Below are 14,258 nucleotides of genomic sequence, written 5' to 3'. Positions count from 1 at the left end.
GTTAGTCTGAATGTTCGGAGGGAAAATTTAGGCTTCAATGGACATCACTCGAAATGTTCTGATCAGGATTTGCATTGCTAGTCATCGATAAATAGTCTTGTGGAGTTTCAGCATCATATGTTTTGTGAAGTTTAATGCATCTTTGTGGTCTGTACAGAATTTCAGCTATGCGCCAGCTACCAGTCACAGCTGTGCAGCGTATTGCCTGGCATATCTAATTGCCTTGGAGCAAATCAGTTTTTTGGTATTCATGAATTAACACCTGGGATCTGATACTTTGATAATGATATCAGGGTAGATAGTGATCTCCGAGCCTTGATAGTGTATGGGTCCCTGTCCTCTAGCAAGTTGCCGCACAGTATCCTTGTCACTATAATTGATTATATATGCAGTGATCAGGTGTGAAGGTGCAGCCATCACAGGCCTCTGCACCAATTAGTGGTGGGCATTTTCAACCACAAACATGGCAGTGAAGTTGTTGTGGCCAAACAGTTCAGATATCTTGTTTTTAACAAACAGATCGGGCTTGACCATGTCTGTTGACTCTGCCAGATCTACAATTCTGACCTTGTTAAAATTAGAGCGTGCCTCTAACTCTTTTTAGGTCTCTTCTACGCAGTGCACATGCACTGCATAGGAGACCTTTAGCCGTCGTGCAGCTCTTTTTCAAAGCACATACTTGTGCTTGTGGGGGCATACGTCTTGCGGGAGAGCGCAGGGGCGTGCCACAAGCACGAGTATGTGCTTTGAAAAAGAGCACAAAGCGTGCGCACGCACACATGCACACACCACTCCCGAGCGATCGCTTTCACTTTCGCGGCCGCGAAAGCGGCCAATGCTTTTTATTCTTTTCTTTTAGTTGCTCCGCTTTGAGGTGGGGTTTTTCTTTTAGTCACCCTGCTTTGAGCTTCGATTTTTGCGGCTTGTATTATAAATGCGCACACACTTTTTATTATTTTCCTTTGTTGCACTTTACTGTTAATAAGGGTAATCCCAATTTTTTTACAGCCACAAGAGTGGAACATTCAGGGCACTACATTTTCCTATACACCGTGCTACCTCAGCACCCAACTTACAAGATTTTTAATCAATCCTGATAAGTTTCCGACGTTTCTAACCAGTAAAATGGCGACATGCGCATTTTGCTTTTCACTTAGGTTAGTCCCATTTCTAATCCCATGTGATTCTACTATTTAAAACACATCATTTTGGTGATCTAGCAGACTGCGGACGGAGCCATTCACGCAGTTTCACACATGTTTTTGGTAAGTCACTGTAATCACAATATAAGAGGGGGACATGGAGCAGTTATAGAAGAGAGGTCCTGTACCGATGCTCCAAAGGCTAAGCATAAACACTAAGAATGGTATCAGTTCCTAACGGGAGAGGAGAGTATGAAATCTGGCAGTCCAGGTCGGAACTGCTTCTAGGGGTGGGTGTCTCAAGAGGTAGGTTCTAGAATGTGTGTAGAATAGGGTAATAGTACTCCTGTGCGGGTGTTAGTTGTGCCTTCACACACCCTTGCGGGTGCAAAGCATCATCATTGGGCAATGCTCCTCGTGGGGTTGGCGCTGCAGTCCCTCACGGGCCCTCTTCAAGGGCGCTCTGTTGGAGATCTTTTTAGGAGTAGCCGCAGTTGTGCATGTGGGTGTGTGGGTTGGGTGGGAAGTGGTGAGATAAAATGACCCGTTGGTACCCTTGTAGTTTTATTCACGAGTCCTCAGGGTCAGTTTTAAAAATACCCCCACGAGGAGCATTGCCCAATTATGATGCTTTGCACCCGCAAGGGTGTGTGAGGGCACAACTATCACCCGCACAGGAGTACTATTACCTCATTCTACACACATTCTAGAACCTACCTCTTGCGACACCCACCCCTAGAAGCAGTTCCGACCTGGACTGCCAGATTTCATACTCTCCTCTCCCTTTAGGAACTGATACCATTCTTAGTGTTTATGCTTAGACTTTGGAGCATCGGTACAGGACCTCTCTTCTATAACTGCTCCACGTCCCCCTCTTATATTGTGATTACAGTTTAGTACGGCAGTTAGCCGTGGAACACCCCGCCTTTCTTCTCCTTCTCTCGCCCTGGCCTCATTTTGTAAAAAGCACCCTCTATCAAGGACACTTACCCCTACCGAATCTGAATACACCAGACTTGCAGAGATTCCATTCTCATCCAGTGCTGCTTGCTTACCATGGATAACCCAGGCCTTAGCTTCGACAATGAGACAGTGGCTGAGATCCTGAGGGCACCACCCTTACTAGTAGACGATGGCAATACACCTACGGGTAGCAGGAATGATGACTGGAAAACGTTACAGGCACTTAGGAGACTTCAGATAAAGACAGCACTCCATGGCACTGTAATGACAGAATACTTAAGCGCTAACATTGCCCCTAATGGCCTCCTGATCACACTAGCACCCAGGATATTCCTAGAAGATCTCACGTTCCGCCAAGAGGGGTCACGTATATCCTGGAAGTGCACCCGCGACTGGTTGGTTCTGATTATTAATACAGCCAAACGGCTATCGGATTAGCTCTTGATCCAGATTACCTTATCTGAGAACAGATTAAAAGCCGGAATTTCCATCACCGCATTCAAATCACGTCTCACCGAAATCAACCAAGAGACGAATGATCATAAAGAATACCTTACCAAACAGAAGATTAACCAACTACAGAAAGATGTAAAACGCTTCGACAAAAAAAAATCTACCCCTACACGAAGGATGATTATGTCTTTCAGAATGCTGATACATCGTATGATGCCAGCAGCAACCACTCCTCGGGTTCCAATTCCACTAGCAGCAATTCCAGTTACGACAACAGGCACAGAGGTGGATACAGACATCAGCAACCTCCCCCACTATTTCAAGGCTTTCCAGGCCATCCTTTTCAACCCCCACTATACAAAGGACCATGGATGGGACCACAACCCATATGGAATGGCCCAGAGTGGCCCAACTCACTCATGCCTCAATACCAACAATTCCAGAACCCCCCTTTTTTCAACAGAGGGAGGGGCATAGGAAGAGGCAGAAGAAGAGGAGGACCCAAGAACGTCCAGTGGCAGGACCAGGAACAGATGGTCCTGAGGAGCAAAACAGCGAGACCTTAGTTGTCAACCTCTCTTCAAGGCCTTTGGCGGAGGATGAGCAGAGGCTCTTGGAGAAGGGCCTCGGCTAAGTCCCCACCCCTAAGGAGGACAACTTTAGACTCCACCAAGAACTCCAACAATTTTTCAGAAAAGTGCGCTTAATAGCATTTTTCCATGATAAACCAGAGACCCCAGTGGTAGGTACAGGCTTCAAGAATAAGTCCAGATTTACCCCTACTGCTGCCATGACACCTAATGAAGTGTTAACATTTGAGCAGGCTATCCTGAAAGAAGTGAACTACATCAACACTAACCATCATTTTGACAATCTCTCCAAAGAGGAGAGACGAGTACTGAAGAACATCGCTGATGACATCACCATCATTCTCAAACCAGCAGACAAAGGTGGCGCCATCGTCATACAAGACAAAGGGACCTATTACACGGAATGCCTACGCCAACTTGCTGACAACAGGTACTACCAACCCATACAACAAGATCCCATGAGACGCTTGACAAACAGAATAAAAAGCCTGACAGTTGAAGCTGAATCAGAGGATTGGATCACACATGATGAAGCAGCTAGATCCCCGCATCCTGTATTTCTACTGTCTCCCCAAGATTCACAAGGGCACTACCCCCCTCCTGGACGTCCTATCGTATCAGGTATTAACTCTTTACTTGAACCCTTGAGTCAATTTTGTGATTTTTTTCTCCGACCCTTGGTGACCAGCACCCCCACCTGCCTAAGAGACACTACAGATGTTCTGAACTTGATACAACAGTTCGAATCACCTGAGTCAATTGATCTGCTCGTCACTTTAGACGTGGAAGCCCTTTACACTAATATACCTCAGGACGCCACTATAACAGTCCTTGAACATGCTCTGCAGGACCTTGATCCCTGGCCTTGCATCACCCCCATATCTTTCATCTGCGATTGTGCCACCATTGCCCTAAAAGAGAACTTCTTTGCCTTTGACAACAAACTATACCACCAGATACAAGGTACTAGTATGGGGAGCACCTTCGCGCCGAGTCTGGCCTGTCTCTATATGGCCAACTTCGAAGAGGAACACATCAGGAAACCAACCAACCGTTTTCAGAACAACATCCTACTATGGCGACGTTATATTGATGACATCATAATTTTTTAGAAAGGGGGCGAAGAAGACTGCTTATCCTTTTTTAATTGGATGAATACCATCAATCCTTTCCTCAAATTTACAGGCACTATGTCACGACAATCAATCCCTTTTCTAGACCTTCTCATCTCCCTCAAAGAAGGTACATTGATGACAACTAACTACAAAAAACCAACGGATAGGAATAGTCTCCTCCTCTACCAGAGTCATCATCCCAAAGCACTAAGGGACAATCTTCCCGTTGGACAATTTTTACGTTTGAGAAGGAACTGTAACACACTTAGTGAGTTTGAAACTCAAGCAGGTGCCCTCACAAAAAACCTCTCCGAGAGACAGTATCCTAACAAGATCATCAAACTTGCTCATAAAAGGGCTAGGAATAATCACCGAGATGCACTGCTAGAAATTAAAACAAAAACCGATACCAACACTCTCACATGTGTAACTTCCTTTACTCCCAATTCAAACAAAATTCAGAAAATAGTGAGAAAACACTGGAAAATACTGAAGACGGGCCCCTTTGACCGAGGCCCTCCTCCTTTGTTTGCGTTTAAACGCACACAAAATCTTAAGGACATCTTGGTACACACCCGTCCCAAAAACACCATCAGACCACAACCGACATTATGGACACTACCCCCAGTAACGGGTCATTTCCCATGTGGCTCATGCACAGCCTGTCCACAAACCAAAACATCAAAAGAGCTAGATATGGGACCCACGAGACATTGGCAGCAAAAGATGCCATACCAACTGCAACTCAAAAAACTGTATATACTTGATCACATGCCCCTGCGGATAGAAATATATAGGGATGACAGCAAGATCAGTGAAAATCCGCATTGGAGAGCACAAAAGCACGATTCGTTGCAAAAGAACGAAGACCCGCTTACAAACCCACTTTCTGGAGAATAACCACCCACCAGAGAGCCTTCAATGGACTGTCATAGAACAGAATCCACTATGGACACCTACAGCCCTGTTTAAGACCGAACAATGCTGGGTGTTTAGACTAAAAAGTAACATCAACGGTCTGAACGACGATATACCGTGGAATGATTTATCATCTTAAACGCAACGTCCACTCTGTCTTAATAATATCCGTCTCAGTACCCTCACCCTAGACACCTCCTATGAATCACTTGATTTTAATAATTTCTTGTGCAACCCCGATTCAGACCTGTTATTCACTACTGCACAGTTGATTACCATGAATCGTGCACACACACTTACTTTAACCCATACGCTGAGAAAGCACAGAGTACGCACTCCTCTGGTATCTCTCAAGATATCCAATAGTGCACATTGCAATATATTCCCACACAAGGGGTCCTTACTCTGCTAGCCTACTGGCACTTTTTAGATTCGCTCTGGGAGTGACTTACCACAGAACTGGTCTTCCCTTTTCAGTTACATTGGGCCTCAACGTTCTTGAAAAAACACTGCTATACTATACCAGTCTATGGCCACAACCGCCCCATATCCTCTTAATATCTCCAAAGTTGACCAATACACACACGTCTGTCAGTGTACAGCCATGAGAATTGTTCTCACAATCTGGCAATTACACTATTGTTGTATTTAGCGATTAGGAGGAGAACTTTGTTCTTACAATATCTATGAACTGTCACAAGCCGTTAGACTCTATCCATAGTTCTACTCGATCATCATGCCCGCCTACACTTTAGTTCTCCCGTCTCAGCACCATTCCAAGACGGCCGCCACTGTACCCGGGCAGCCACTGTACCTGCTTTCACTGTCCCCGCCCCGCCTCTTCCCTCTGGGTCTTGCAGCAATGAGGATCTGCCCTTTAAAACTGCTCTCCTCCCACATGCATTTCACCGACGACCCTGGAGGAAGAACAGGTTTCCAGACTGAACAAGAAGGGGAACACGTAAGTCTTTTCATCCCGCTGCTGCCAACGAAGGTAACACGCCAAACTCTCGGCTCTCCCCGTGCCTGCACTAATTGTATTTTGTTCCTCTGCTTTTTTCTTTTTTCTTCTGTGTTCGTTGTGCGCGTCTGTTCCCCCTTGCAGTTGACCCTTCTCACCAGATGGTCGACGCCGGCACAGACTTTCTCAATAACAGGGAGGGTATGACTGTTTGCTTTATGTCCTTTATTACAGATTACACTACCCTTTGAAATGTCGCCTCCACTACGGGGAGTATTTACGATTCTCAAATAGCTTTCGAACTCTATTACAACGAGGCTTATTAACCTGTCTCCCACTCTTTTTAGGTTCCACATCATTCTATAAACAATATGTACCTTGTCACGATGCATACGGCATATACGTGTTTTGTCTGTCGCTTTCTCCAACACTAGCCAGTGCCTTTATTTCTCCCTTAACAACACGCCACCATGGAAGCTGATCACGTGGCATTTTTTAATTTTTTAATTCCAAGCAAGGTTACAAATGCTACCACTCCTGCTTATATCCTATCCCTTGAGTTTTCATGGTCCTATCTCCATTTACAAAGATCTGCCTCGGCACTTTTTCATCTACCGCCATCAGAATCACTGTGATCAGGTCCGTTCAGTGGACACTTTAGCTGTTCTCAATTGATGTCCTGCCCCTCTCCCTGTGTTCCATGGACCTAGTGAAACACTCCCTTTCTATCACATACGCATACTCATGAGTACCCCACCTGGTAGTGTGATCACAATCCGATCCTTACCTGTATCTGTCTCACCTGCAGGCTCATGTCTCTAGAATACACAGAGTGACACATGTAGTGTTGATGTTGTTACACCCCTGTCACATGACCAATATCATGTTGTTTCTTCCCCTTTTCCTTTTTTCCCCCCTCTTCTCTCTCTGTCTCCACCAGGTTTCGAGCATGGGACACGAATAAGACGTGCCCAATTACAGTATCTGTGACACTCATCTGTCATATGGTAACAAGGGAATATAGGGTGTCTTCCACCCTGACTCCCCTTTCTCTTCTTTCTCTTACGATGAAGCGCTAAGGGATTCATTAGGGACCACAGGAAGCGCGAAACATGTCGACCACCCACTACTCACCCACTATCTCATTTTAGATTCACATACAGGTTGAGAGTAGCGGGAGAATAACTTTACCTTCCCCTACTCATTCCAGCGCGATCAGCGCCTCCATCCCCAATCTATTTTTAAAACTGATCCTGAGGACTCGTGAATAAAACTACAAGGGTACCAACGGGTCATTTTATCTCACCACTTCCCACCCAACCCACACACCCACATGCATAACTGCGGCTACTCCTAAAAAGATCTCCAACAGGGTGCCCTCGAAGAGGGCCTGTGAGGGACTGCAGCGCCAACCCCACAAGGAGCATTGCGCAATGATGATGCTTTGCACCCGCAAGGGTGTGTGAAGGCACAACTAACACCCGCACAGGAGTACTATTACCCTATTCTACACACATTCTAGAACCTACCTTTTGAGACACCCACCCCTAGAAGCAGTTCCGACCTGGACTGCCAGATTTCATACTCTCCTCTCCCTTTAGGAACTGATACCATTCTTAGTGTTTTCGGTAAGTCACTACCTGTAAAGATGTTTCTTTACTTTATTGCACGTTAGGAGGCTACCTATCTTTAATCATTTTTTCCTGCTTTTAATAACGCTAGAAATGGACCAGTCACTAAAAAATGTGATGGGATTGGGCCCAATTTAGGCCCGTGCAAATGTGCATTTAAATAAAAGTGGCGCACTAATGGCCTCACTTTTGTCCAGGCGACAAAAAGTGGGTGCAAAAAGCCTGCTGTGCATTTACCAAGTGAGCTGCGTTATTGCACCCTTTTTACAATATAGTGAAATGCAAATATTTTTGTATCATTTTTGCAGGATATTTCAACATTTTTCTGCTGTGCTCTCGGAGGTGTATTGCCTGCAACTATAACAAGCAAGCTCTGGATGCACTCGGTGCTAATTTTAAAATGGCCACAAAAGCTGTTTGCACCCACTTTACCTCTAGCACAAGGATTTACACGTGGCTTTGTGCATCAGCATAGATTTCTGGACGTGTATTGAGCTCGTGCCCTGTGACTAATTTTAAGTGTGATTTTCAGTGAGTTATTTTGTCTCCGCAGGAGTTGATTCTTACAGACTGCAAGTGATCACCAAGAATTTCAAGCTAGAACCCCAATTATGATCGTTCCATTGAAGTTAGTTCCCTCTGTGTGCCTGCGTTGGTTTACCCAAATGATGTGGCCCTCCTCTCTTCCCTTCCCCCTCACCCCTGTGCCATGTCAAACATTTCAGGCATTATTATTTCTGTAATTCTGTTTTTTTCTAGCAGCATATATTCTACTGATCCCATGATCTGTGCTGATTGCAGATAGCCTGTGGTTTAAAAAGCCTTGAAGTTTGTCTAATGCAACAACTTGTAAAAATGTGCGTTCAATTTCACTTCATGGTGCTTAGAACGCAGGCATCTGTTAGTCCACAGCATGAAGCTTGTGAAATAATTTGCCCAATATGTATCCATTCCCCACCGCTGAATGTATTTTTGAATAATCATATTTATTTACACAACATGAAAACATTAAATCGTTTTTTGGTATTATTTGACTTCACTTATTATAGCATTTGTATAATTGAATACCTTTCTGCATGCTCTTGCACAGAAGCCTGAATGCGCGTTAAATCATTGGCCCGGTGCATTAATGGTCCAGGAATGTACTCGCACCACTATGTACCACCAGCTCCAGATTAAATGCCTGCCACGCAGTGTTTAATTTGTAAGAAACTGAAGTACCGGGACACTACGTTTTTGTAGAAGGATGCAGGTAGCACTGCCACATGATAAAAGCATCAAAGGCACCAATGGGAAATTAGTTTGCTGGCTCCTTCACTGCGGGGTCTTTTAGAAATATTTGTTTTTGTTTATTCGGTACGTGAGAACGCTTATTTCTTTCCCAAGACACATGGAGGAGCGTTACCGATGATCACTTCTGCACTCGGCATACAGGATCTACATTTTGAGCATACACAACGGTATTTTCACATAAAATGTGGGCTCGTACCGGTCATTCATTTACACTTGCATTTGGTTTACAATGCATATATTTCCCCATGAAACCAGTGATCCCTAAAGAAACGTGTATATTTGTTCTTGGTTGACTTTCCCTGGTTTTGAGAAGCCGAAATTAGAAGCATGTGCATAGCAAACAGCTTAGATATAGGGAGCATACTCACATTGTTTAAGTGTCTGCCTATTTTAGCTAGGTCCTAGATGGGGCATTTTTGGACGTTTTGAGTGCACATTTGTGCAGCGGTGTGCATTATTTGCAGCAGTGCACAATGGGTGTTGTCTGCAGCAGTGTCCGAGAGCGGCACATCTTAGTTATAGTACATGGTTTCCTTTTCATGCGGCAAACATGTATTCCTAAACCAGACTGCAGGACCCAGGGCCGTTTCTACCATTAGGCAAGACTAGGCGGCCGCCTAGGGCGGCAAAAGGAGGAGGGCGGAAAAAAACATGAGTTTTTGTATATCTAATGCATTAATTCTTGTAGCCTGGGTGACAGGGAGAGAGAGTGATGGTAGTAAAAGGGATGGGCGTCATTTTTCAATTCTCGCCTAGGGCGGCAAAACACCTAGAAACGGCCCTGGCAGGACCTAGTGTGTAGTAATTGTATAGCTCTTAAATCCCTAGCAGCACGGCAGCTAGGATAATGTGCTGCTTGGCTACACACTTGTAAAGTCCAAAAGACGAGACGTATTGGCTATGCAAAAGCTTGTGTTTTTACCGGTCTGTCACCACTAGGTTGTACCTGGCAGTGACGGACAGAAAGAAAGGAAAGCCACCTGACCATTCAACTCTAAATAGGTCAGATGGCTTACTTCTGATGGCACGTACTCTATCGGGCGTCAAAGGAAATTTTACACTGACAGGTAAATTTTACTCCAGCATAAAACTTGAAGTGCACCAGAATCAAAACAAGCATTAAAAATGAAATTGGTCTCGCATTTCATGAAGTTAAAGCCATTTGCTTTGCTATACAATACCATTAGCAAAGCAAATGGCTTTAACTTAATCAAAGGTGAGACCTATTGCATTTTCAATGCTTGTTCTTTGCTGCCACCATCATCCTCTCCATTGTGAGCAGCTTACCCACATGCATGGCTCCTTCATCCTCCAGGTCCCAGACCTGCCATTCTACACAAACTAGTCATGCATTGTTAGGTTATCCAGCCTGTTCATCACTACATCCACCTTTCCATCTATAGCTTTCAGTCCTGCCTTCAAGTCGAAGAGCAACAGTTTAGCTGCCCCATCCACCATCTGGACCACTGTAGGGTCAGGCTCACACAAACTGATTGAAATCTCCTGCTCATGCATTGTTGAAAGTAGAGTTTGCCCTGTTTTTGGCCAGTATTTTCCATAGTGACTTGCTAGGCGTAACCCAGTATTATCCCCAATTGCACCGTGAACCTACACCAACAGGATCATTTCAGCATATTGCGGGCAGTACCAATTCTGTGCTGTCTTCTTCCGGCACCATGCATCACTCACTAATTTCCAAAGTTTTGTTGGTGTGAGCTTCACCACAAATGGCATTGATGTGGAGTGTTTTCCAGGCTTAGTGACTCTAATAAAGGGCCTGCTTGGCCCCCATGGCACTGTAAGGTCTACAAACGGTTGTAAGAGGGAACAACGCATCCAATCACTTTGCATGTTTTAACTACGCTGTCTTGTCCACGACAGCGTCTTTATCACGCATTACTTTACCACGCATCCCTTTACAATGAATTTCATTGTTAAAGGCATGATTGGTAAAGGTAAATGATTGCTAAAAGTTACATCCCAGCCACCCGCCCTGAGCCCTAAAACCCGCCCCCAGCCCTAAAAACTACTCCGACCCCAGCCTTAAAAACGACCCCGACCTCCCGCCCTGGATCCTAAAACACGACCCAGCCTGAAAAATACCACAACTATAACCCAACCTAAAAAAACATAAAAACTACTCACCAAGACGCCGCTCCTTCCATTATCGTCCATGCCGGAAGTCTCCAACACCTCCCACTCCCAGCCCACTCACTCCAATGCTAGACCACTCACTCGCGTTCTCTCCAGCACCTTTCCAGTTCCCACCCTCTCCTCTGGCTCATGCACATGTGATGCTTTGTAGAAAGTGAGGAAAAGCTGAGCCCAGGAGACAGGAAGTGAAAGAGCTAAAATAAAGAACTCAAGAACTGCACCCTCAGAGCACAAGGCCCTACACGGCTCTGCACTACTCCAGGCACCAGAGCTGCAGGAACACCAGGTAAGGGGAGAGAAAGCGCCACGGCTGATGACCAGACAACGCAGCGCTATCACATTCTGTGAACACCAGTACCAGAGCCTCGTGGGAATGTGGCGAGGTTACAGAACTCAGGCGTTGCCACCTGCGCACGACACCAGAGAGAGGCTGTCAATCGCCCACTGTTCAGATACCCCCTCAGAAAGAAAGCACTGGAGAGCTTAAAACGGGGGAGGGAGCATTGCCACGCACATTCCTTTACTGCCTTTACAACGGAAATCATTATAAAGGAATATGCATGGTAAAGGCATATGCGTGGTAAAGGCAAGCGTGATAAACTCTTGCACTTAAACGGCACTTGTGATTTACACCACATTGTTAATGCCATTTCCCCCACAACCATATGGGCACTATTTTATCAGCCATAGGGCCTCCCACATTGATCGGAGCCACAGCACCATCAGCTATTGTTCAAAATATGTGGTGACAGGTGGAGTGGGAACCCCCATCGGCCAGCTGCAAAACCCTTGTGGCAGCGCCCCCCCCATACTCACCCACAAGTTGGATGCCTCATGGCTGCGCATCTAGTCACCCGGGAGTTACCAATGATGCCAGGCCCTGCTGGCCTTGCATCGTGCACCACTGTCGGCCACACGCAGGCACAGGATTGTTCATGGACGTCGCGTCGCACCGCATCGCCTGTGCTTTGCCCACGTTGGATCCTGACTTGAGGCAAGAGAGGGGATAGCTGGATGCAGTTTGTCTTACTAAAATTGGAGCACCACAGTTAGGCAACTATCTGGGCATGCACAAAGATCCGGCCCCATAACAAGAGGCTTGACTGAAGTGATCATAATATCAGTTTGAAAATAGTATTAAGAAATATTTAGATGTGAATCCAGAATAATATATATTTCTGTCAAATGACAGAATTTAGTTTAATTTACAATACAGATTGCTTAGCACATTTCCCTGAAGATACAGAAAGAAAAAAATAGAACGCCTCAAAAGTGTGTAAAAAGGTTAACGAAAAATCTGTCAGGAGAATGTTATCTGGAAAGTATTGTTGTAGATTAATAAACCATGGCCCTACAAGGGCAGAGGAATCAGGACCTGCCTGGAAAAAAAATGTTTTAAAAGAAGTAGGAGACTCAAGAAATATAGAGTAACTCGTAGAAAACTTTAGTAGATTTCATCAGCCAGACATTTGTCAACATTAGATAATAGAATAATTAAAGGTTAAAATCAGTATTTCCTTTTGAATGGTGCCATGGCAGTCAGACTGACTTACAGGGCAATCAGGCAGTGACCGATGGGCCGGTCTGATGGATCAGTGTCCGGGGCTGGTTTTTTCGCTGTTTGTGGGCCTTTTATATGGTCCGCAGAGCTGGTTTATATTGTTTATTTCCCTGATATTAAAATAAAAATTCGTAACAAACTTACATCCATGCAGTCTTCCATACCGTGCAAAACACTTATACAGCGTGTCTTTACAGGTTCAAAACTACCCCAAATTGCAAGCGTGAGCCCCTTTTTTAACGTTCTAAATCCCCAATAGGGGCCACTTTTATTTTAAAGCGGGTCTATTTTCTGGCCCAGTCAGTCCCTGCATGGCACCATCATTAGTACCCAATCAGATCTGCGTCAGTGAGCAAATAAAAACACTGGTATCTTCCAAACTGCATAGAGAGGGAAGAATATCTGTGAAGATATTAGCTCAGAACAGCGCAGTCATTGCGGATCAATTTTCCCCAAATATAGAAGGATATTTCTGTCAGCTAGAAGTCCTGCCAGTTCGTATCACTGAAAGAAATTCCTTTCTAGATGCCCAAGAAGTAGGCAGTCTGAAAGAAATTACTAAGGCCCACAGTCTGAAAAACATGCAAAAGGCATTTTCAGCACAATTAGAGAAATACCTTAAAATTGTTTTGGGATTTGTGGTTTCTTTTTATTTTTGTCTATAGCACCACAGCATGTTATCCAGTAAGTGCTCAAGATGGCAGACAAAAGAGAAGCATCACTTTTTCTGATACTTGATCTCTCTGCAGAATTAAATATCCCCCTCCCCCCATCTTGATCACGTGGGTAGAACAGGTCTTGAGCACCTCAGAAGAAGCTCTTTGGCGGTTTTGATTCTTTCTAAGATTGGAGAAGGGTTGGCTCCGAGAAGAGCGTGCGAGACTCCGCGGGACTTACTGCAGGTGCTGGGAAGGAGGAGCATCGCTGCTGCCGCTGTCCTGGCCGTGCTGGGGAGTCCCGAGTCCCGGGTCCGCGGCGTCCTTTCTGCTGTTTGGGGCGGCTCCTCGTGGCTTGGTGTTTGAGCGTTTACCCGTTGCGTTTGCGAGGAGGCCATCGGGGGCTCGAGGTGACTGCCTGACATGGAGGCGGAGGAGGAGTGGAGATCACTGGGGGGACCGCTGCATGAAAGACAAGAGGGGCGCACATTTTAATTAAGGAGTTGAAGTCCCAGGAATCCTTTTTGCTGTACACACCTGCCCCTGGGATAGAGCAACGCCTCCCCTATTGACGCTACTTACTCCATCACTACTTCCCCTGCGCGGGAGCGTGCGGGAGCAGCCCGGGCCGTCTGCGGGCTGTTCGGGGGTCGGAGAGGCCGGGCTGGGCCATTCCCTATTCTCCATTCGCCTGTGGCTTCAGAACTGTACTACATCTGCCACAGTAAGTGTTGCTGGGGACATCACTAATATGGCTGCTCGGGGAACAAGGAGCAATACATTGGCCAGTAGAGGGTTGGTTAATGGCACTTTAGACGATT

General features: G+C 45.6%; 1 long non-coding RNA gene across 1 annotated transcript in view; it reads left to right on the top strand.

Annotated features, from left to right (window-relative positions):
* Positions 1–6,028: 6,028 nt before the first annotated feature.
* Positions 6,029–14,258, top strand: part of LOC146867213 (uncharacterized) — a 144,939-nt gene continuing 136,709 nt past the window's right edge. The window contains exon 1 of the long non-coding RNA XR_014961112.1: positions 6,029–6,142. This is a non-coding gene — a long non-coding RNA (uncharacterized LOC146867213). The remainder of the gene's footprint in view (positions 6,143–14,258) is intronic.

Source organism: Triturus cristatus, chromosome 1_2, assembly GCF_964204655.1.
Source record: "Triturus cristatus chromosome 1_2, aTriCri1.1, whole genome shotgun sequence".
Classification (NCBI taxonomy): Eukaryota; Metazoa; Chordata; class Amphibia; order Caudata; family Salamandridae; genus Triturus; species Triturus cristatus.
The sequence above is the reverse complement of the archived record's forward strand: the minus strand, read 5'-3'. Positions and strand labels throughout refer to the sequence as shown.